The sequence below is a fragment of the Trichosurus vulpecula genome, chromosome 2 (assembly GCF_011100635.1).
Source record: "Trichosurus vulpecula isolate mTriVul1 chromosome 2, mTriVul1.pri, whole genome shotgun sequence".
Lineage (NCBI taxonomy): Eukaryota > Metazoa > Chordata > Mammalia > Diprotodontia > Phalangeridae > Trichosurus > Trichosurus vulpecula.
This window is the reverse complement of record NC_050574.1, coordinates 66,515,252-66,537,920: the sequence shown is the minus strand read 5'-3', so window position 1 is coordinate 66,537,920 and position 22,669 is coordinate 66,515,252. Positions and strand designations below refer to the sequence as shown.

At 44.7% G+C, this 22,669-nt stretch overlaps 1 protein-coding gene across 2 annotated transcripts in view; it reads right to left on the bottom strand.

Annotated features, from left to right (window-relative positions):
* Positions 1-808, bottom strand: part of ZNF362 (zinc finger protein 362) — a 40,424-nt gene extending 39,616 nt beyond the window's left edge. The window contains exon 1 of one of the 2 annotated variants that reach the window (XM_036746578.1): positions 739-808. The gene's annotated coding sequence lies outside the window, so the exon portion shown is untranslated. The remainder of the gene's footprint in view (positions 1-738) is intronic. The other variant, XM_036746577.1, reaches the window with a different exon arrangement.
* Positions 809-22,669: the final 21,861 nt, after the last annotated feature.

Genomic DNA, 22,669 nt, shown 5'->3' with positions numbered 1-22,669 from the left:
AAAAGTGCCAAAGAAAAGCAAAAAAAAGCCGTGGCTTTGGGGGGCCCCCTTCGCCTCCAGCCGCCTCTCCCACATTCTCAGACAGTTTTATTAAAATTTTCAGACAAAAGAAAAACAAAAATGGCAGCCTGGCTTATTTTTAAAACAGGACAGGGACGCCATATTCTGCAGATCTGCAAAAAAAGGGAGAAATCCGGCGCTGGCCACCCAGCCGGCGCGGCGGCCGCGGCGCGCGAGCCCCGCTCCATTTGCAATCAGTTTATTTGCATTAAGCCCCATGAATCATTGTTTACCGGAGAATTGCGAGCAGGTTTGAATAGCCCGGCTTTAAAAAAAAAAAAAAAGAGCCGGAGACACTTCCTCCCCCCGCGAGCCTGCGAGCCGCGAGCTGCAGCCGCCGGCCGGGGCCGGGGCCGGGGCTGGCGCCGGGGCCGCCGTCGCCGCCGCTGCAGCCGCTGCCGCCGGGGCTACCGGGGGTGGTGGCCGCGCGCGAGCGGCGCGAGCCCCGGGCGCTGCAGGCGCGAGCGCGGGCCAGGGCCGGAGCTCCCGCAGCCCCGGGCCTGCCCCGGGCCCGGCCCGGCTGACAGCGGGGGGGCCCCCCTCCCCACGCCCCCGCCCCGGGCCCCGCAACTCCGCGCAACTTTTGCTCCAGGCGCCCGCCCTCGGGCCGGCCCGGGCCCGGCCTCGGGCCGTCGTTAGTCCGTCCGTCCCCGCCCGCCGCCCCGGCCCCTCACAGACCTGGCTCCGCTCGCTCGCGGGCAGCTCCGGGGCTGCAGCGAGAGCCCGCGCCGCCTCCGCCGTGGCCGCCCGCGCCTCCGCCGCGGCCGCCCCGCTGCCCGCCGCCCGCCCTGCCTCCCGCCTCCGCCGCGGCCGGCCGGCCGAGGAGGGCTGGGCTCGGGCTGGCTCCGCTCGGCTCGGCTCGGCTCCGCTCCGGCGGGGAAGCCCGAGCTCAAACCTTCCGGGTCGCCTGCTGTTCACTTCTGGGGGCTGCAGGCGCCGCTACCGCGGCGGCGGCCGAGGCTGGAGGAGGCGGGCGGCAGGCGGGCGGGCGGCGGCGGCGGCGGCGGGCGGCGGGCAGGCTCGCAGGCTCGCTCCCCTCGGCTCCTCCGCCAGCCAGCCCCGCTCCGGGGGGCGCTCCCCGCCGTGTCCCCGGGGGCCGGCGCGGGCCCCCGCCTCTCCCCGGCTCCGCTGCGCTCCTGCCCCGGGGGCTCCCGAGAATGGGCAGCGCCCGCCCGCCAGCCCGCCCGCCCGCCAGCCCGCGATGCAGGGGGAGGGGGCGGGCTGGGGGGGGAGGGGGGCGCGGGCGGTGCGCGCGTGGGGGAGAGCGGGGGAGGAGAGGAGAGGGGCGCGCGAGGGGGAGGGGCGGGGGCGCGGGCTGGCGCGCTCGCACGGGGGCTCCCCAGCGCCGCCGGGCCGAGCCACAAAGGACCCGGCCCGGCCGGCCGAGCCCCGCGGGCCTCGAGGCCTGCGCCTTTCCCCGCCGGGGTCCGGGCCGCCCATTGTCCTGGCGCGGCCCGCGGGGGGCGGGCGGCCGGGCCGGGGAGCGCCCCGCTCCGGGCCAGCCTCGGGCTTCTGGTCCCCACCGAGATAAGGACGTTTAACCTCCTTACTGGCGAGGGGTTTATACCTGGGGCTAGCCTGTTACTGAGTGGTTAGAGTCAAGAAACTGGCCAATGATTTAAAAAAAAAGACGAAGAAAGAAAGGAAGGAAGGTGTCAGGCTGGGGAGGGAGGCAGGCCTGGAGCACTTTGCAAACAGCCAGGCATCTGCTCCTGCGAAAACGGAGCACCCTGTCCTTCCCCCTTGGGGTCCAGTGCAGGGCCAGGCTCCAGGGTGCCACACCACCAAACTCAGCATCCTCCCTGACTCCTCCTTCCAGCCTGAGCCCTGCCGATTCAACCCCCCCGTCCCCCCAGCCCATCCCTCTCAGCTGCAGGACTTCATTGCCATTTTCACTGCTCAGCCGGGTCACAGCATCACTGAGCATCCTTTCCTGGTCCTCTCGGGTCTCCCTGCCTCTAGACTCCAGTGCACCCTGCTCAGCACTCGAAGGATCATCCTCCAATATGTTGTCATCTGGCTGGAGAAGCCTCAGTGACTCCCCGTGCGTGCGAGCCAATTTAAACTTCTGGGAGCCTGACAATTCAGCTGTTTCGGCCTTATCTATCTAAAGGCATCTCCCGTTAATCTGAATCCACACTATCCCTTCGCACCCCTGGCATCTTTGCTGGAGCTATAAATAAAAGAATGAAAAATCTGTAGTCTTCTGTGTCTGCAAAACCCTACCCCCTCTAGACTAGAAACTCCTTGGGAGCAGGAAAAGTATCTTATCTAAACTTTGAATCTCCTACTCCAGGAAATCTATTCAAAACAATCAACAAACATTTGTTAAGCACCTACTATGTGTCCAGCGCTTGCTAGGCTTCTGGGGATATGAAGACCAAAAAATTAAATAATCTTTGCTCTTATGAAACTTACACCGAAGGACTGTGTTCTGAATACAATGGATGTTGGAATCCTTTTACGATATATTTTTCTTATTGCACCCTTATGAGGTAAAGAGTGCAAGAAAACATACTTTCAGAAAGGAAGGAACTTGCCCATAGTTACCCTTAGTAATAATTGGTAATAATAGCTTGGATTAAGGTCTGCAAAGCTTGCCCATAGTTACCCTTAGTAATAATTGGTAATAATAGCTTGGATTAAGGTCTGCAAAGCTTTTTATATAGATTTCGACCTATACCATAATACTGTGAGGTCTGTGCTATATGAATCATATCTACCATACATATAGCAAGGTTTGCAAAATACTTGGCCTGTATGACTCCTGTAAGAACCCTGTAAGGTAGGTGCCTTTATTAACCCCATTTTTTTAACAGATGAAGAAACTAATATCAAGGGAATTTAAGTGACTTGCCCAGCATCACATGGTAAGGTTTAAAAAACACATCTTCAGGCCCATCACTGTAGCATCATATCAACTATCCATTTGGGGAAGGTAGGTGGTGGAGTGAATTAGAGCACTGAACTGGGAAACAGGACGAAGCATCTTCCTGAGTTCAAATCCAGTCTCAGACATTTACTAGTTGGATGACCCTGGGGTAAGTCACTTAACCCGGCTTGCCTCAGTTTTGTCATCTGTAAGATGAGCAGGAAGAGAAAATGACAAACCCCAAAATGGGGTCACAAAGGATCTGACAGGACTGGAATAACAAAACAACTATCTATTTGTATAATGAGAATAATAAACTGAACCTCAGAGACCTTAAGCAACATGCCCAGGGTCCACGCACCTAACAAGTGTCTGAGAAAGGATTTGAACCCAAGTCCAGCATGCTTTCTACTGTTCCATATTGCCAGCCCACTTGATGTACCATTGATTTTTCTCCTTGCCAAACCAAGTTAATTTCTTTTCTTCCAACTCATCCATTGGCTCTGATGTTTTTCTTGGTTTGGTTTCATCCAGGTTCATGATTTAATCATCATAGGTAACTCCCGGTGTGTAAATTCTCTCCACCAATGCAGATCAGCAACTGATCTGTAATCTATTATCTTTGATAATCATCAGGACCTCATCGGGAGGTTAAGAGACTTGCTGGGCTTCTACGGGTAGTGTTTTTCAGAGGCTAGCCTTCAACCTAGGACTTCTTTCCTCACTGTACCTAGATAACGTCACCTACTATTAGTAGGGCATTATGGCAGGATCACATGTTATATTTTGTTTTCCCACCTTCTAGGGGGACAGGATGTATGCCCTATGCTTTCTGAGTTAGGAGCTTGGGGTACAAATAGCATGTATAAGATGGATCCCTGCCCAGGAGGAGCTCAGAGGCTCCTGACAGAGACAGGCCCTGGATCTCTAACAGGAAATAAGAATATAAGATTGTTTAGCACAGTGTGTGGCACACAGTAGGTCCTTTCCTTAATCAATGCTAGTTTACTTGACTTGGATTGACTTTACAATAAATTCCAGGTTTAGAGCACCCACCAAATTTAATGGGATTTAACGGTTCTAATTTAATCACCCTTGATTATGGCAGCTGAAGAGTGGTCTGCTATAAAGAGCCAGTCTCTGAGTCACAAAGACCCAAATCCAAATCCCACCACTTCCCTGTACAGACTATGTGAGCCTAGGCAAGCGACTTAACCTCTCAGTGCACCAAGACAAAGTTACTGACCAATTGCTAATCTGGTTCCTTATACCAAAGAAATTCCAGCTACAGTCCCTCGTCCCTATCCTTGATTAGGGTCACATACAATTATTGAACTGGCTTCCAATGTAGGAATAAAGGCCTTTAGAGCCAGGGTTGGTGGGAATACGCTGGGTTGTCAGGATTACAAAATCTCAGATTTGGAAGAGACCTTAGAGACCATTTAGTTCAGGGGTCCTAAACCTTTTGTGTGTCTTTGACCCCTTTGGCAGTCTGATGAAGCTTATGGACCCCTTCTCAGAATCATACATTTAAATGCATAAAGTAATTACACATAGGATTATAAAGGAAACCAAAGGTTATTGAAAATGAAGATGTAATTTTTTTTCACATCCAATTTCACAGACCCCAAGTTAAAACCCCCTGATCTAGTCCAATCTCTATCTGACCAACAATTTCCTATAAGGATAACAATTACAAAAATGATAATAGCATCTATATATATAATGCTTTAAGGTTTGCAGAGTGGTCGACAGATGCTATCTTGCTTGATTTCAACATCTCTGAGAAGTAAAGACCAAATAGTCATTATCTCTCAAGGCTAATTATTCCACTTTTGGATAATCCTAATTATTGGGATGTCTTTTTTTAAAATAACAATTTACCCTTTTCTTAGGTTTCTATTCATTACTCCTAATTCTGCCCTCTAGAACCAAGGGGAAAAAGTCTGATTCTACTTTCATGTAAAAGCCTTGTGAATATTTAAAAATAACTGGCCTGCTTTCCCCCCACCCCCAAGTTTTTTTTCCTTTAGTTGAACATCCCTAGTTCCTTCAGCTGATCTTTGTATGGCATGGTCACTAGACCCTCACCGTCCTGGCCACTACCCTTTGGACATTCACCAATTTGTCACTGTCCATCCTCAATTGTGGTTCCCAAAACTATACACTTAAGCTCATAGACTTTGAGTTGGAATGGACTGCCCAGACCATCTAGTCCAATCCCTTTATTTTCATGAAGGACAAACCGGGGTGGGGGGGGAGAGGAGAGAAGAAGAAGAGGCAGGGAGGGAGGGAGGGAGAAGGGGGAAGGAGAGAGAGGAGAGAGAGAATGAGGCCAAGAGAGTGAAAGAGATTTGCCCAAAGTCCCACAGGTCGTACCTGGCAGATCCAGCATTTGAACTCAGGTCTCCTGACTCCTGATCAGGCTTTTCCCCACTGTACCAGATGGGATCTGACCAGAGCTTAGTAAAGCCAATATGATCACTTCCAATTCAATCCATCTCAACATATCTATTTATTGAGTGCCTCCTCTGAGCAAAGCATTAGTGGTCCTAGGTGCTGGAAATCCAAAAAGAGAAATAGTCCCTCTCTCCAGACATTCACAATGTCTTTCCTGAGGGATCATATCAATCGATGTTTTGGATTCTGTGCCTCTCTTAACATAGCCTCAGATCATATTAGGGTTTTTGGTCTTCCTGTCACTCTATTGACTCAGGTTAGACCTGTAGTCCCCAAAGACTCTCGGGTTCTTTTTCAGATGAACTGTTGCCTAACAGTTGATTTTTTCTGAAGAGAGATCTAGAATTTTCCATTTATCTTTATTTAATTTTCTCACTAAATTCAGCCTGTTCTAACCTGTTCAATTCAGGGGGAAGGGGGAAAGGAAGAGGAGGATCCTGACACTGTCAGCCAATGTCAACGTAATCCCTCCCAACTCGACACAATCTTCAAATTTAATAAGCACACTATATACACCTTTATCCAAGTCACTGATAAAACTTATCGAATACAACATATCCCTGTTGAAATGACAGATTCCTAAAGCAGTAGATACCTTCCTCCAAGTTGAAATGAAGCCGTCAATAACAAGTCTTTGGGTCAGCTAACCATTTCTGAATCCAGTTGGATTCCACTTTTCGACAAGTCTTTATTGAGATGCTTTTTTAAAGAAATCTACTCTTTTCTATCCATTTTCTCCTTATTTTGTCCTCTGGGGCAAACAAAAAGGTTGAATTCCACTTTTATGTCACATGTCACTATGCCTAGACCTCATCTCTCAGTCTCTTCCACAGGGATAGTGTGAGACACTTTGTTAAATGCTTTCTTGGAATGTAGGTAAGCTATGTCTAGGTTCAAATGACATAATGTGCATTAAGCATTTTGCAAACTTCGTAGTGCTATATTTTATTATTTATTATTTATTATCATCATTGCTACTACTATGACTATGAGAGGCACCATGGAGTAGTGATGGCTAGAGTCAGGAAGACCTAGGTTCAAGTTTGACCTAGGCTGTTTGACCCTAGGCAAGTTACCTAACCTCTCAGTGCCCCTCCTAAACTCTAAAACCAGGCAGCTGGGTGGTGCAGTGGGTAGGGTGCCAAGCCTAGAGTCAGGAAGACCTGAGTTCAAATCTGCTCTTAGATACTTAGCTGTGTGATCTTGAACAAGTCTCTGAGCCTCATTTTCCCCAACTGTAAAATGAAGATAATAATTGCACCTAACTCTTAGGTTGTTGTGAGGATCAAATGAGGTAATATTTGTAAAGCACTTAGCTTAATATCTGGTACAGATATTATGGTACTGCTAACTATTATTATAATGAGAAGTTGCAGAGAAGGTACTAATCTGTATTGGTAGAAGTTCTCTGTCAGGAACTCCCTACACAGATGAAATCACAGGTCCAGGAAATGTATCTATATGCATAGATGCCTATATATGTGTGTATACGTACATGTATATACTTATACATATATACATACACACATTATATATATGTATATATATACATATATATATACATACCCACACTGTTTATAACTACAGTATTCCCCTAATCTATCAGTCTAGTAATTCTATCACTAAAGCAAATGAAGGCATCTTAGTGATCACTGGTTCCCTTTCTGGATGTTCACAAACCATCCCTTTAATAGTATATTCTACACTTTTGCCAGTAATTAAAGTCAAGCTCACTAACCTACAATCTGAAGATTCCACTCTTTCCATTTTAGAAAATTGAAACATGGGCCCTTTTCCAGTCCTGTAACGTATCTCCTGTTCTCCCTAGTTTTAAAAATATCACTGTCCATGGTTCTCCAATCACATCACCAGCTGTTTCATCGTACCAGTTTCATATAATATTTCATTTATATAGTTGCTGATAGATTCCAGGGGTTCTGTGAGCTTGATTGGGAAAAAAAATCTTTATTTTCACTAACCTTTGGTTTCCTTTCCAATCCCACAGAGATTTCATTTTGTGTATTTAAAAACACAGTTCTCAATCAGGGTCCACAGGCTTCACCCAGATTACCAAAGGGATCCACAGCACAGAAAAAAATTAAAAAAAGCTAAGAATCTCTGACAGTCTAACTCAATTGTTATACAAATGGGGAGGTGGAGACTAAGGGAGGGATCATAGATTTCCATCTGGAAGGGACCTTAGAGGTCATCTGGTTCAACCTTGTAGGGATTACCTGGAAGAACCACGACTTGAACCCTAGCACTCTTCCAGGCTGTGGGAGATAACCTGCCCAAGGCAGTTTGCTAAGTAAATGGCAAAGATGGGGATAGATTCCACCAAGGACTCCTGGTGCCCAACCTAGGGTTCTTTCCATTCTTTATAACCTTCCTCCTTCTTCTCTTGGTTCTGCCCAAACTAAACTCACTATGCTACCTTGAGGCAAGATGGTATGGAATAGAGACGTGGGTTTAAAGCTTGCCTCTGACTCTTATTAACTATATAATAAAAAACAAGTCACTTAGCTTCTTTAAATTCAATTTCGTAATCTGTAAAATGAGGCTAAGAGAACCTACCCCACAGAATTGCTGTCAGTCTCACATGAGATAATGTAATGTGTAAAGCATTATATAAATAAATGTGCTCTTTTATCTCTATGACAGTGGACTTCCATTTTTCTCATCTGCACAATAAAAAGGGGGGTTCGATTAGGGAAGCAATGGGGCATAGTGTATTGAGTACTGGACTTGGAGAGTTCTGGGATCAAATCTTGTCTCTCACTCTCACTCTCTGTGCGGCCATGGGCACATCTCTGAAGCTCAGTTTCCCAACATATCCATAAGAGGGACCTGCCGTCCCTGTTTAGAGAAGCAAACGAGGTAACAGATAAACTGCCAAGTTCAATAAAATGCCCATTACCATTATTCGGACACCTACGGTGACTTCCAGCTCTAATATTTCATGATTCTATAGTAACGGATTCGTGGACAGCTCTAATGGTCAGGGCGTTTCTCCCGGTATCGGCAAGCCTCTTTGCAGTATCCACCCATTTCTCTTGTCTTTGGAGACCCAGCAGAAAGTGTCTAATTCTTCTACCCAACATCCAGTCCTTTATTTACTAGAAGGCAGCTGTCGTGTGCCCCCTCCCTCCACAGTTTGCTCTTCTCCTAGCTAAACACCCCCAGGTTCTTTCTCATTTCGCATGCTCTAGGGATGCCTCCCTATCCTACCTACCCCTTCCTGGAGGATCTCATCCCTGTTCCTCCTGAACAGGAATGTCCAGAACCAAATCCGATGCGTTCTGAGAATGCAGCAGGACTCTCGTGTCCCAAGTCCTGGTGGTCATCATGGTTCTCTCAGCGGAGCCTAAGATCACATTCAACTTTATTTGGTGCCCTGTCATGCTTTTATTCATCTTGAGGAAAGCAGTGCTTTAGAAAACTTGGTCCAGCAGGGAGTGTGTGCTGAATAGGTTGGAGCACCAGAAGGCAGAAAGAACCATTTTCACAATTTTCTCTCTACCTGCTTAAACCAAGCAGCTTGGAGCCCAAAGTCAACAGTTGGCCACCCAAACTATGGGTGAAAGGAGGCATTCAAGCAGAGCTTCTTAACCCTCCCCCTTTTTTGTATTATGGACCCCCTTGACCTTCTGGGGAGATATACAGACCCCTTCTCAGAATAAGGTGGGTTTTTAATAATTCATCATTGAAGAAAATGTTAAATATTAATTAGAAATAAGTGAAAATAACGATGTAATTCTTCCCCATCCAAATGATGGATCTCCTAAAATTTGTTCAAGCTCCCCAGGTTAAGAACCCCTGGGTTATAAATTAATTATAAATTAATAATAAATAAATAAAAATATAGTTATAAATTAATTGATTAATAAATAAGCATTTAGTAAGAAGGCCAGGCAATGAGGATACTAAGAAGGACAAAAACACACATATAAATGTGTTGTTCGCCCCGTTAGAATGTGAGCTTCTTGAGGTCAGGATCCATTTTTGTTCTTCTTTGTATCTCCAGTGCCTAGCATTAAACTTCTAGAAACCTCTCTTCTAAAGTTACCTTGTATTTCCTTTGACTATATATTGTTGTTCAGTCACAAAGTCATGTCCCACTCTTAGTGATCCCATGGGCCATAGCATACCAATATTGTCCATGAGATTTTCTTGGCAATTGTGTATGTACAAGTATGCATATGTACATAATAGAAATATGATACACACACAATACATACACGGATATGTACATATACAAATATGTGTGTTCGTGTATGTATGTATATACAAGATACAGTCAAAGGCAATACAGGTTAACTCTAGAGAGGACGGTTCTAGAAGCTGGGTGGGAGGTTTCAGGATGGGGGGAAAGACAGGAAAAGCTTTCTTAGAAGGTAACGTTTGAGTGGCCTTGAAGGAAGCTGGCGATTCTAGCTTCTCAGTATCTATTTAATCTTGATTAAATGAATAGATGACTTAGATGAACATTCACAGTCAACCAGATAAGTTCTCATCTAACCTTTCTTTACTTGAAGACATCTGTAGTGAAGGTGTAGTTGTCCTGCCTCGTAGGGGGATGCGCTTTGGGCTCATGGTCTAAATATAATAGACTTTTAATACTGTTTCCTTGCTCTAGCGAAGGTGGGGAGGGAGAGAGAAACTAGGACTAGATTTAACTGGGTTTACTAATAACTGAAGTAGTGAAAAATATACCAACTTATTTAGAACAAATTTGGAGCAAAATTCAAAGAAATCAATTATTTAAACATCTTATGCAAACATTATTCATTAGTGATTAACAAATCAATACATTGTTTACTTAAAAGAGCTTATATTTGTAAAACAAAGATATTGTCTGAAGTTGTATACTATAATCTGAAATTAAATTGACCATACTTATGAAAATCTATTTGGATTTCCTATAGCTATTTTGATTGTGAAATTATTCTCAAACATCCTTGTTAAGTTGTTGGCCTCTACTGAAGTTGCAGACACAGAGCCTAGAAGGAAATAAACAGTCTTCTATGAACAAACCCAAACTTGGGAAAGAGCTCCGTGAGCTAACAGACGAAGCTGTCCAAAAGTACCATGAGCACTTAGGAGGTACTGAGTTCCCCGTCACTAGAGGTCTTTAAGTGGAGGCTCGACAGCCACTTGTCCCATATTACATAGAGTGAATTGAAGTATGGGGTTGAATTATAGGATCAGAGATTCAGAACTAGAAGGGATCTTAGAGATTGAGTCCAACTTCCTCAGTTTACAGATGAGGAACCCAAGGCCCAGAGAGGTTAAACAGTCATGCAGCTGGTAGGAATTTCAGCAGGATTTGAACCCGGAACTTCATTACTCCAAGTCCAGTGTCCTATCCACCTGACATGCTGACCATCTCTAAGGTTCCTCCCCACTCAGAGATTTTGTGACTCTGGGATTTACAGATTCTATCGCCACACTAAGGACGGCAGGGCAGTAGGGTTCTGAGAGCGGAAAGGTAGCAACTAGTTTTCCTGATACAATGGTCGGCCTCTCTCCTGTGTGGGCAGTTGCTTGCAGATGATAGTAGATAAAATCAGGAAGAAACCTGACTTCTTGGCTGATGTTCTGGGCTGCTCCGTGCTGTGGGTGCAGATTCTCCTGGTAAGACATCACACTGAAGGGTCTGAGGGATGATGGTCCTCTATTCACCCAGCAGGGCACAGTTTAAGCTTTGCCAGGCAATACCTTGGAGCCTTTCCTCCTTCTCCGGAGTGTGTCTGAAACAACCGAATCATGGAAATTTTTCTATTGACATTTGTAATTCAGACATGTTATTCAAGTCCTAGCAACTCTTGAGAACTACCAAGGGATTGGGAGCCTGACTTGGAAGGAAGGGAATGAGCTTTCATATAGCACCTACTATGTGCCAGACATTGTGCTAGATGCTTTGCAACTATTGACTCATTTGGTGCTCACAACAGTCCCATAAGGTGGGTACTATTATTATTTCCATCTTATGGTTGAGAAAAACTGAGGCAAATGGAGGTCAAGTGACTTGCCCAAGGTCACACAGCTAGTAAGTATCTAAGGCCATATTTGAACTCAGGTCCTTCCTGACTCCAGGCCCCATGCTCCATCCACTGTGCCACCTAGCTCCCTCAGCAGGGATGCCCAGGGCTGCTGGTTGTAGCTGCAACGGATTGACTTTTCTTGGGTGCCGCTGTTACCTCCCCACCCACACTTCCCATTCTGGAGTCAATGAGGGCAGACGCTTCTTCAGTGAATTGGTATTCAAGACCTAACTTAAGCAGACCTTTGCTGCAGATCTAGCCATGGGAACTCCAAACTTTTGGAGCCACAGAGACATCCTATAGGTTAGGCAGTTCCTCTGATGGTGGAGGAAGGGAGCCCACCGTTTGGAGAGTGCCAATATTTCAAGGAAGAGTTCTCAACAGTGCTAGTAGAAAGGTGGGGTTGATTGAGTAAGTTATCTCAACCCACTTAGAGTCAGTGCCTGATACCTTAAGGAGGTGAGAACAAGTGGCAACCAACTAATCAATCAAACACATTTGAGTAAGTGCAGAGATGTACTGGGCAGAAGTTGCTGGGGAATAATGTGTGGATTGGCTAGGAAAGTCTAGTCGTGTCCTCTGGGTTATCTATATAATAGAAAATTAGGTCAAAACCTAATGTATTCAAGCATCTGTTGAAATTTAAATTTTGTGGAATCAACAGATTCCAACATGATTTTGGAAGGAACGCCTATGGAGCTTGTCCAGTGGAATATATGTGTACCCAAGACTGTCAAGACAGATGGATTATGAGCTCGGCCCAGAGCTGAACAGAAGAGAGGAGATGGGTTGGATTGCTTTCAGGAAATTGCAAGACTGTTTTACTGACCACCCCCCAAAGCTTCCCATGAAAGCAGCCCATCTTTTCAATACTTTTAAAAAAGTTTTAAAAATTTTTTCATTCCAAATTTTCTCCCTCCCTCAGTCATCGAGAAGGCAAGAAATGTGATACCCATTATACATATGAAGTCATGCAAAACATATTTCCATATTAGCCATGTTGCAAAAAAATTAGAAGCAAGAAAAATAAAATTTAAAAAATACATTTCAATCTGCACTCAGAGTTCATCACAACACTAACATTTTTGACTGGTGTCTGAGTTTATTGGAGTCAGACATGGAACACCACTACCTCTGAGTAACTAATGATGAGCATCACACAGAGGACAAAGGAGAAGAGCATGGTGGATGTGAATGGTGGCCAAGGGTGACCAATAAGAAACTACAAAGGGGGACAAGAAGAAAGGAATTATCAAGGAATTCCAAAAGAGGGAGAGAAGATGGACTAGTCACATGGCAAGAGTGGGGGGTGACAGGTAGACACATGGAGTATCCCAGTGGTACCCTGGAGTTTTGGGGAGAAACTGAGGAAGGCCTCCAAGACATTGGGCAGATTCCTGAAGTGAACCTGGGAGAAAACATGGGACCAGTTGCACAGCATAAAAGACAGAAATGGTTGGATTGTGATCTATGCCAGTGGAGGGAAATCTTAAATTGATTAAATCACAGATGCATTTAAGAATTTAAGAAAGTATTATTATAACAAGGGGTAGTATGATAGAGTGGTTCTCAAAGCCTTCTCTGTGGATCCCAAAGGATCCCCTTTCAGGGAGTCTAAGAGATCGAAACAATTTTTTTAAATCATTTATTTATTTTTAGTTTTCAACATTTGCTTTTATAATATTTGGAGTTCTAAATTTTCCCTTCCTCCCTCCACTCCCCCCGCCCCCACCACAAGAAGGCATGCAATCTGATGTAGGCCATACACGTACAATCTTATTAAACATATTTCCACATTAGTCATGTTGTGAAAGAAGAATCAGAACAAAAGGGAAAAACCATGAGAAAGAAAAAATAAAGCAAAAAGAAAATAGCCTGCTTCGATCTGCATTCAGACTCCATAGTTCTTTCTCTGGAGGTGGATAGCATTTTCCATCATGAGTCTTTTGGAATTGTTTTAGATCACTGTATTGCTGAGAAGAGCTAAGTCTAAGAAAGTTGGTCACTGCACAATGTCGCTGTTACTGTGTAGTGTTCTCCTCCTTCTGCTCACTTCACTCAGCATCAGTTCGTATATGTCTCCCCAGGTTTTTCTGAAGTCTGCCTGCTCACCATTTCTTACAGAACAGTAGTATTCCATTATATTCCTATACCTTAAGTTGTTTCAGCCATTCCCTAGTTGATGGGCATCCACTCAATTTCCAATTCCTGGCCACCACATAAAGAGCTGCTATAAATATTTTTGTACATGTGGGTCCTTTTCCCTTTTTTATGATCTCTTTGGGATACAGACCTAGTAGCAGTATTGCTGGATCAAAGGGTATGCACAGTTTTATAGCTCTTTGGGCATAGTTTCAAATTCTTCTCCAGAATGGTTGGATCAGTTCACAACTCCACCAACAATGAATTAGTGATCCAATTTTCCCACATCTCCAATATTTATCATTTTCCCATTTGATCAAAAGTATTTTCATAATGATACTAAGATATTTTCATTTTTAATATGGTAAATATTGATAGATAGTGCACCTGGTCCATATGTTGGTCCAGATATTGATACAGTGCTGAATCTGGAATCAGCAAGACTTGAGTTCAAATCCTCTCTCTGACACTAGTTTCATAATAACAAGGAAATACATTAAATATAGGCAGATATAACCCACATAAACAAAAGCTCTTTGGGCAGTGCTCAATAATCTTCGAGAGTGTAAGTAGATCCTAGGACTAAAAAGTTTGAGAATTGTGGTGCAGTGGGTAAAGAGCCAGCCTCAGAGCTGGAAAGACGTGGATGGGCTCAAGACTAACCTCTGACACATACTGGCTGTTTGACCATGACCCAGTTCTTCAACTAAATTAGGGGTCCTGAAAGCCCTTTTGTGTCATAGATCCTTTGGTAGTCTGGAACAACCTACAAACCCCTTCTGAGCATACTTTTTAACTGTGTAAAATAAAACAGGATTACAAAGGAAACCAGTTATAATGTAGTTATCAGAAGATATATATGTATATGTATATTATTGTTTTTCAGTCAATTCAGCAGTGTCTGACTCTTCGTGACCCCATTTGGGGTTTTTCTTGGCAGCAGTACTGGAGTGGTTTGCCATTTTTTTCTCCAGCTTGTTTTATGGATGAGGGAACTGAGGCAAGCAGGGTGAAGGGACTTGCCCAGGGTCACACAGCTAGTGTCTGAGGCCAGATTTGAATTCATAGAGATAAGCCTTCTTGACTCTAGGCCTGGCACTCTGTCTACTGTGCCACCTAGATGTTCATGTACACATACTCATATGTATATATACATGTGACCATATATATTGACATATATGTGTGTGTGTGTACATGCATGTATGTGTCTAAACATACATGCATACACATATATACATACATATATCTCTCAAGTTCATGGACCTCTGGGGCACTTGAGCTTTTATATTCTATGATCCTGTGAACTCAATATTCAAATAGCAGACCTAGCTATTTTTTCTCTACTCATCATCCTGAGGGCAAAGGAGAGGCCCTCATGTTGGGGGCATCTGGACCAAACTGTATGACTGCTATAGGTCCAGTCTTGTGAACACCATAGCCCTCTTCAGCTGTCATGGGAGGTTGGGTACTGATCCTGGGTGGCTTAAGCATTAAAGCCCTGGTAATCATATCAGACCTTCATCTCTCCATTTTTCTTAATAAATAATACTGGGGTTCTTATAGGAGAAGTGGTGGGTCAGATGAACCTAGAAATTCCTGCAAAGTCACAATTCAGGGCCTCATCAATCAATATCTTTAGCCAACTGGAACTGGTGTGTTTGGCACCAAGTTAAAGGTTCAGATGCTGCAGGGCCAGTGTGTTTGCACAATAATAATGTGTTTGCACAACTGTAATGAGTACAGCTTCAAATTCCTGGTCCTGGGAGGAAAACTAGAGCTCAAGGTCTATCCCGGGAATGTTTCTGGCTATGACAGGCCTGCAATCAGCAATGCTTCCAGCAATGCAGGGAGAGAAACATGACCTTTCCTTGGTCCCAGGTACTGTGCAAATTATCTAGTCAGCCAGAAAACTCCTTATTTGCCAATGAAGAAATGGGGCCATCCAGGCTAAATGTTTTACAACATAGGTCTGTCTATTTCAAGGCCCTCTCTACTCCAACTCATCCTCAATTTAGTCAACAAAGTGGTTTTCCTAAAGTGTAGATTTGACCACAGTCACACACACACACACACACACACACACACACACACACACCCGCTAGACTCTAGTGGCTCCCCATCATCATCGTCATCATCATCATCATCACCATCATCATCATCATCATCATCATCGTCATTATCGCTAACATTTATATAGTACCTACTATGTGCCAGGTACTGTACTAAGCCCTTTACAATCATTATCTCATTTGATCCTTACAACAACCCTGCAAAATAGGTGCTATTACTATCCCCATTTTACAGATGAGGAAACTGAGGCAAACAGGTTAAGTGACTCCAGGATCAAATACAAAATCCTCTGTTCAGTGTTCGAAGCCTTTCACAACCAAGTTCCCCCTACACCCACCTTATTCCTGTCTTTTTACACTGTAGAAACCCCTGGAACCCCAAACTACCCAGACCCTAAACACATACTTTTTAATCCAGTAACACTGGCTTCCTTGCTATTCCACAAACAAGATACTCAATTTCTCTGTTCTGGGCATTTTCACTGGCTGTCTTCCATGCCCGGATTATTCTCCCCTCCTCATCTCCACTTCCTGGCTTCCCTGGCATTCTTTAAGTCCCGGCTAACATCCCACCCTCTACAGGAAGCCTTTCCTAATTCCTCTTAATTCCTTCTGTTAACTTTTCCCCATTCATCCCGTGTATGCAGCTTGTTTGTACATATCTGTTTGCTTGTCTCCTCCATTAGATTATGAGCTACTTGAAGGCAGGGGCTGTCTTTTGCCTTTTTTGCATCCCAGTGCTTGCCATAGTGCCTGGCACATAGTAGTTTCTTCATGAATACTTATTGACTGACTGATTGGTTGAGAAGCTTACAATGCCATCACCCTCGTGAGGATAGAAAAGGATGCCTGCCAAGCATCTTGGCTGCCACCACGGATGTGCAAAATTGTAAGGGGGGGCATGTTATTATCCTCCACCCAGTTGACGTTCTCTCCAGACTGGACTCAGAGTTTCATGCTCTCCATCTCTGCACATTCACAAAAGCCATCCTTCATGCTTGGCAAACACTCTTTCCTCAATCCTATCTGTCAGAATCCTAATCTCCCTTTAAGACTATTTCCTCTATTAAGTCTTTCTCCTCCTCCACATTGTTCCTTCTTCAAATAAAGATGGCTAACCAGTGACAAGAGTCCCCAAACCTTTAACTCACACAGAGTCCAATCACAGACACTGCCCCAGAAAGATTACTCTGCACATCTTTGGTTCATATTGCCCCACATACAGTTTACTCTGAAAAATTTCAGACTATAGCTCATGAAGGTAGAGCTATGGGACAATAGCTAGTGGGGATGTAGGATCTCCACAAATGTGGGCAAGAGAGTATCTAGTATTTCTGGGCCATAGAGTTCATACAGAGTGAGATGTAAGAAGGCATGAAAGATAAGAAGGGGACAGGTTTTTAAGAGCTTCAAATGACAGAGGACTATATTTTAGGCTTGGAGTTTAGAGTAGGGGAGATTAAGTCTAAAGGCTTAGACTTTAGAAAAAATAACCTTAGCAGCTGAGTGGAGGATGGATTGAGTAGGGAGAGGTTGTAGGCTGGGAGACCAATTAAGTTGCTGTCATCCAGTCATAATTGACGCTTTGTCACCCAATTGTGGGTTTTCTTGGCAAAGATACTAGAGTGGTTTGCCATTTCCTTCTCCAGTTCATTTTCCAGATGAGGATCTGAGGCAAACAGGTTAAGTGACTTGCCTAGGGCCACATAGCTATTAAGTTTATGAGGCCAGATTTGAACCCATGAAGATGAATCTTCCTGATTCCAGGACAGTGCTCTATCCACTGAGCCACCTAGCTGCCCTCTCCAATTAAGAAGTTGTTGCAAAAGTCTAGTTTGATGGTCCTCAAATTTTTTGGTCTCAAGATTCCTTTACACTTTTAAAAGCTATTGAAAACCCCCTTATACTCTTAAAATTTTCCGAGAACCCCAGAGCTCTTGTTTATGTGTGTTATATATGACAATATTTACTATATTGTAGATTAAAACAGATAAACTTTAAATTATTTATTTATTTAGAAACAATAATAAACTTATTACATGCTAATATAAATAACATATTTTTACAAAAAATAACTATATTTCCCTAAACAAAAAAAAATTAGTGAGAAGACCAGCATTGTTTTGCATATTTTTACAAATGTTTGGCTTAATGGAAGACAGCTGGATTCTCCTATCTGTTTTGGCATTCAATCTGTTACAATATGTTGTTTTGGTTGAAGTGTATGAAGAAAAATCTAACCTCACACAGATAGGTTGTTGGACAAGGAAGGAGTATTTTAATAGGGAGATAATGGCTTACTGTTATTATGAAAATAGTTTTGACCTTGAGAACCCCTTGAAAGGTCTTGAGGACCTGCAGGGATCTGTGGAACCATACTTTGGTGTGGTTGATAGTTGATAAGAACATAAATGAGGGTGGTGACTGTATGAGTGGAGAGAAGGGGGATGTATATAGCAGGTGTCGTGAAGGTAGAAACACCAAGATTTGGCTATGGATTGAATATGTGGACTGAGGGAATGAGAAGAGTCAAGCACAACACCAAGGCTGTGGGCTTAGATACTCACCCAAGACTGCCAGAGAAGACTGTGGGGCCATTGACAAGAACAGGGAAGTTCATGTTGTTTGTCAGATGATGGGTGGCATCTTGACTTGTGCTTGAATTAAATTTCAGTGAGGCAGAGTTGCGCAAAGTTCATTCTCTTTTCCAGAGTCATTGTAGTCCAGTGGCAAGATGGAAGTCCAGAGAATGGTGATGGCCCAGGATGCAGTGGATGACCTTGGCATCTTCAACTTCTAACCAAACTCTAAGAGCTCCATAGCACCTGCTTCAGCCACCTTCATGGCCCATTGGAACAAACTCTTCTCATCTGCCCATTTTGCCAGGGGAAGTCTTCACATGCATGGGGTAGACATCCATCTAACTCACCAGTGGGTCTGAGACCCCTTAGTTACCCTCATCTACTGAGAAGGTTTTACCTGGGTGTGGCTGCTGTGCATGCTACACCTTCTCGGAGCCACAGGTCAGAGTTGGGTGACAGGTGGACACCAATGGAGAATGAGCAGCCATGAAAAGGGCTTGGCAGCCCTTACATCAGAGGTTCTGGTCCTCCCTGAACACCCCATATTCCCCAAGGGAAGTTCACAAGAAGAGAGGAAAGACAGTAAGTTCTGTTTGGGACATGTTGAGTTTGAGGTGTCTAGAAGACAACCATTTGGAGATGTCTAAAAGATATTTGGTGATGTAAGAATGGAGCTCAGGAGAGAATTTTGGCTGGATACATTTATCTGGAAATCATCTCCTTAGAGATGATAATGGAGCCCATGGGAGCTGATGAGCTCATCAAGGAAGATAGGATGTAGAGAGAAGAGAAAAGGGCCCGGGTGACATGTCCTTGGGTGACACCCATAGTTAGCAGATGTGAACTGGATGCAGAACCAGCAAAGAATGAAAAGTGATCAGATAACTAGAAGGAGAAACAGGAGAGTGCAGTGTCCATGAAAACTCCGAGAGAAGGAGAAGGCGATCAACGGCGTCCAATGCGTCAAATGCTACCGAGAGGTGAAGAAGGATGAGGAGTGAGAAAAAGCCATTTGATAGGGGAATTAAGAGATTTCTGGTAACTTTGGAGAGAGTAACTTTTGAGGTGAGTGATGACATCAGAAACCGGACTGCCCAAGGTTTATGATTGAGTGACAGGAGAGGAAGAAGAAAAATGTGGCAATAGCTGGTGGGAATGTGGGATCGAGGGTGAGTCTTGTCAAGACGAGGGAGACATGGGCATGTTTGTAGGCAGCAGGGAAGGAGACAGACGGCACATAGGAAGAAATTGAAGGTTAGAGAGTGGAGATAAGGGACAATGTGCTGGAAGGAAGGATTTATTAAACATCTGCTATGTGACTGGTACTGTGCTAAGTACTTCACAAATCCTTACAACAACCGTGGGATGTAGATGCTATTATTATCCCTTTCCCCTTAGTTGAGGAAACTGAGGCAGGCAGAGATTAAGTGACTTGCCCAAGGTCACACAGCTAGTACGTGTCTGAAGCTGGATTTGAATGCAAGTCTTCCTGACTCTATAACCAGTGTTCTATCCGTTGTGTCACCTAGCTGCCTCTCTCTGCTGGAAAAGAGGGGATAGGATCAAGAATATATGTAGAAGGTTGGCCTTGGCAAGGAGGAGGCCACCTCTTCATATGAGACCAGTTTGAAGAATACAGTGGCAGAAAATATTTCAGCGAAATGAAGAGGGATCTCACTATGAAGGGCCTCAATTTTTTCAGTGAAGTATGATTCAAGGTGGCAGGGAGGTGGTGCAGTGGATAGAACACTGAGCCTACAGTCAGGAGAACCTGAGTTCAAATCCAGTCCCAGATACTTACTATCTGTGTGATCCTGGACAAGTCACTTAACCCTGTTTGCCTCAGTTTCCTCATCTGTTAAGTGAACTGGAGAAGGAAATGGCAAACCACTCCAGTATCTCTGCCAAGAAAACCCCAAAGGGGGTCATGAAGAGTCAGCCAAGACTGAAAAATGTCTGAACAACAAGCGCAACACGATTCAAGGTCCTCAGCTGAGAAGGGTGGGAAAAGGGGATCCTATGTTTGAAACTGTCACTGTGGGAAGTGGGACAGCGAATTGATTAGGGAGGAGTAAACTAATTGCCTTGCTACAGGGAGGTCCCCACTGAGATTATGTAACATAAATTTGTAGTGGACCCAGATGGTAGAGTTTTATGATTTCTTCCAGCTCCCTTCAGTAGCATGTGAGTAGGAGCAAAGGAGACAGATGGTGGGGTTTGGCAAGGCTTGACCAGTCAGGGGACAAGGGCACAAGGGACTTCAGAGTAGAGGACAGTGCAGTGTTTAGTTCCTTCACCAAAGGTAAGGGAGGAGGACACAGCCAATATGGGGGGCGGGATGGCCTAGGAGAGAACTGAGGAGGGCAAGGATTGGATGATGACAGGGGAGGATGAAGGACAGAGTTTGGGGTTGTCAGGCAGAGGAAATGATGGAATGACAAACTTTTATATGATCCAATAAGGGAAAGGATACAACTCTCCTCCCTCTCCAGGGCAGATGAGCATGGGAAATACTGTAGCAGTTCAGGGTGTGACTATCTACATACACCACTGGTTGAAATTCTTCGTAGGGTCACAGATTTATAATGGAAAATGAGTTTAGAGGTCAACTAGTTCATTCCTCTCATTTTACAGATGAGTAAACTGAGGCCCAAGGCATTTGTAGCTTGATGAACACTGACAGGTGAACACTGATAGGTGAGCACTAATAGGTGAACGCTGGTAGGTGAACACTGGTAGGTGAACGCTGGTAGGTGAACACTGGTAGGTGAACACTGACAGGTGAGCACTGATAGGTACATGGCTACCCTCCCACTCCCTGGACTTGTTGACAAACTTCAGTTGTCCCAATTACCTCTAGGATCAAATATAAACTCCTCTGTTTGGTATTTAAAGATATTTACAACCTGGACCTTTCTTATCTTTGTCATTCTTCTTATGATTTACTCCCCACCCCTCAATCAAACATTATAGTCCATCCATCCTGGCCTGCTGGCTGCTCCAGCCTCATTTCCATGGATTTACACGGGCTGTCCCCCACGCCTGGAATGCTCTCCCTCCTCCTCTCTGCCACATAGAACCCTTGTCTTCTTCCAAGGCTTAGCTCAATCACCACCTTCTACAGGAAGCCTTTCCTGGTACTCATAGGTACTAGTAGTGATTTCTCATCCAAAGTTACCTTGTATGCATCTTACAAATATCTATATACAGACATGTAGCCCCTTCTCTGGGATTACCCACCATCCACAACTCACAGAGGCAGACTAGGTCCCCAGAGGACAGCTAAACTATTCCTTGTGGGGGCAGCTAGGCGGTGCAGTGGACAGAGCACCAGCCCTGGAGTCAGAAGGACCTGAATTCAAATTTGACCTCAGACGCTTGACACTAGCTGTGTGCCCCTGGGCAAGTCATTTAACCCTGATTGCCTCAAAAAAAAACTACTCCTTACCTTAGTATTCTAGGGGTAACCCTGAAGAGTTGGGGTTTCTGGTACCATCACTCATAAACTCTCATCCGATGTGCTCTCCCCAATATTAATGAGCCGGTCGATATCAATTAGCTTTAGCAAAGGATGTTTTGCTGTATTTTATATATTTCTTATGCCTTTAGAAATAAAATAAAATAGAATAGAAATAGACTAGGATGGAAGTTTGAGCTCCTTTTCCCACACACAGAGGACACACATGTCTCTGAGGAGAGTGCAGGTAAATTTGAAGCATGGAAGTATTAAACACACACACACACACACACACACACACACACACACACACACACACGGCACATTTATGACCAAGGAGTCCTGGACCTGGCAATTATTTTTTTTTCTCTCTGCTAGAAGTCCTCCCTAGTTCATGTCCGTATGCAGCACAGCCAATGGAAAAATGGCCCTTTTGTTCGCCTGGGCCCAGTTCTTGTGGGAATCAGTGTCTCAGATGCTGGGTCTGGCGAGTCGTCTTGTGGCTTAGCTGGTTCCTCACTTAATTCAGCGACTGCCATGAGAGTTGGGACTCCAATTGTTGGTGGGACCTTGGAAGGTTTGAATGGTCTCATCTGCTTCCTTAGCTATTCCGTATCAGGATAGTCCTTTACCTAAGATCAAGATATAATAATCACAAAAGAGAAAAGGTATTGTGTTCAGAGACACACGGTGGTCAGGTGGAGGAGGGACTCCCCATCATCAGTTCACAACAAATACATCTCACTTGAAATCTGTCAGGGGAGAGACCGAGGGGTCATCCCTCTGAACCTTGTACATGCCTGTATGGTTCTGGCTCAGCCTAGTCCTTCAACCAGAAAACTTTTTGTCATCATAGAGTCACTTGTGGGTCCTCAATCACTCACAACTGGGATCTGGCTCCCCTAAATTCCACATGTTAGATTGCCAGTGGGCAGAGAACACTGTCCATACATTGCTTCTGTATGATCCATCAGGAAGTGCAC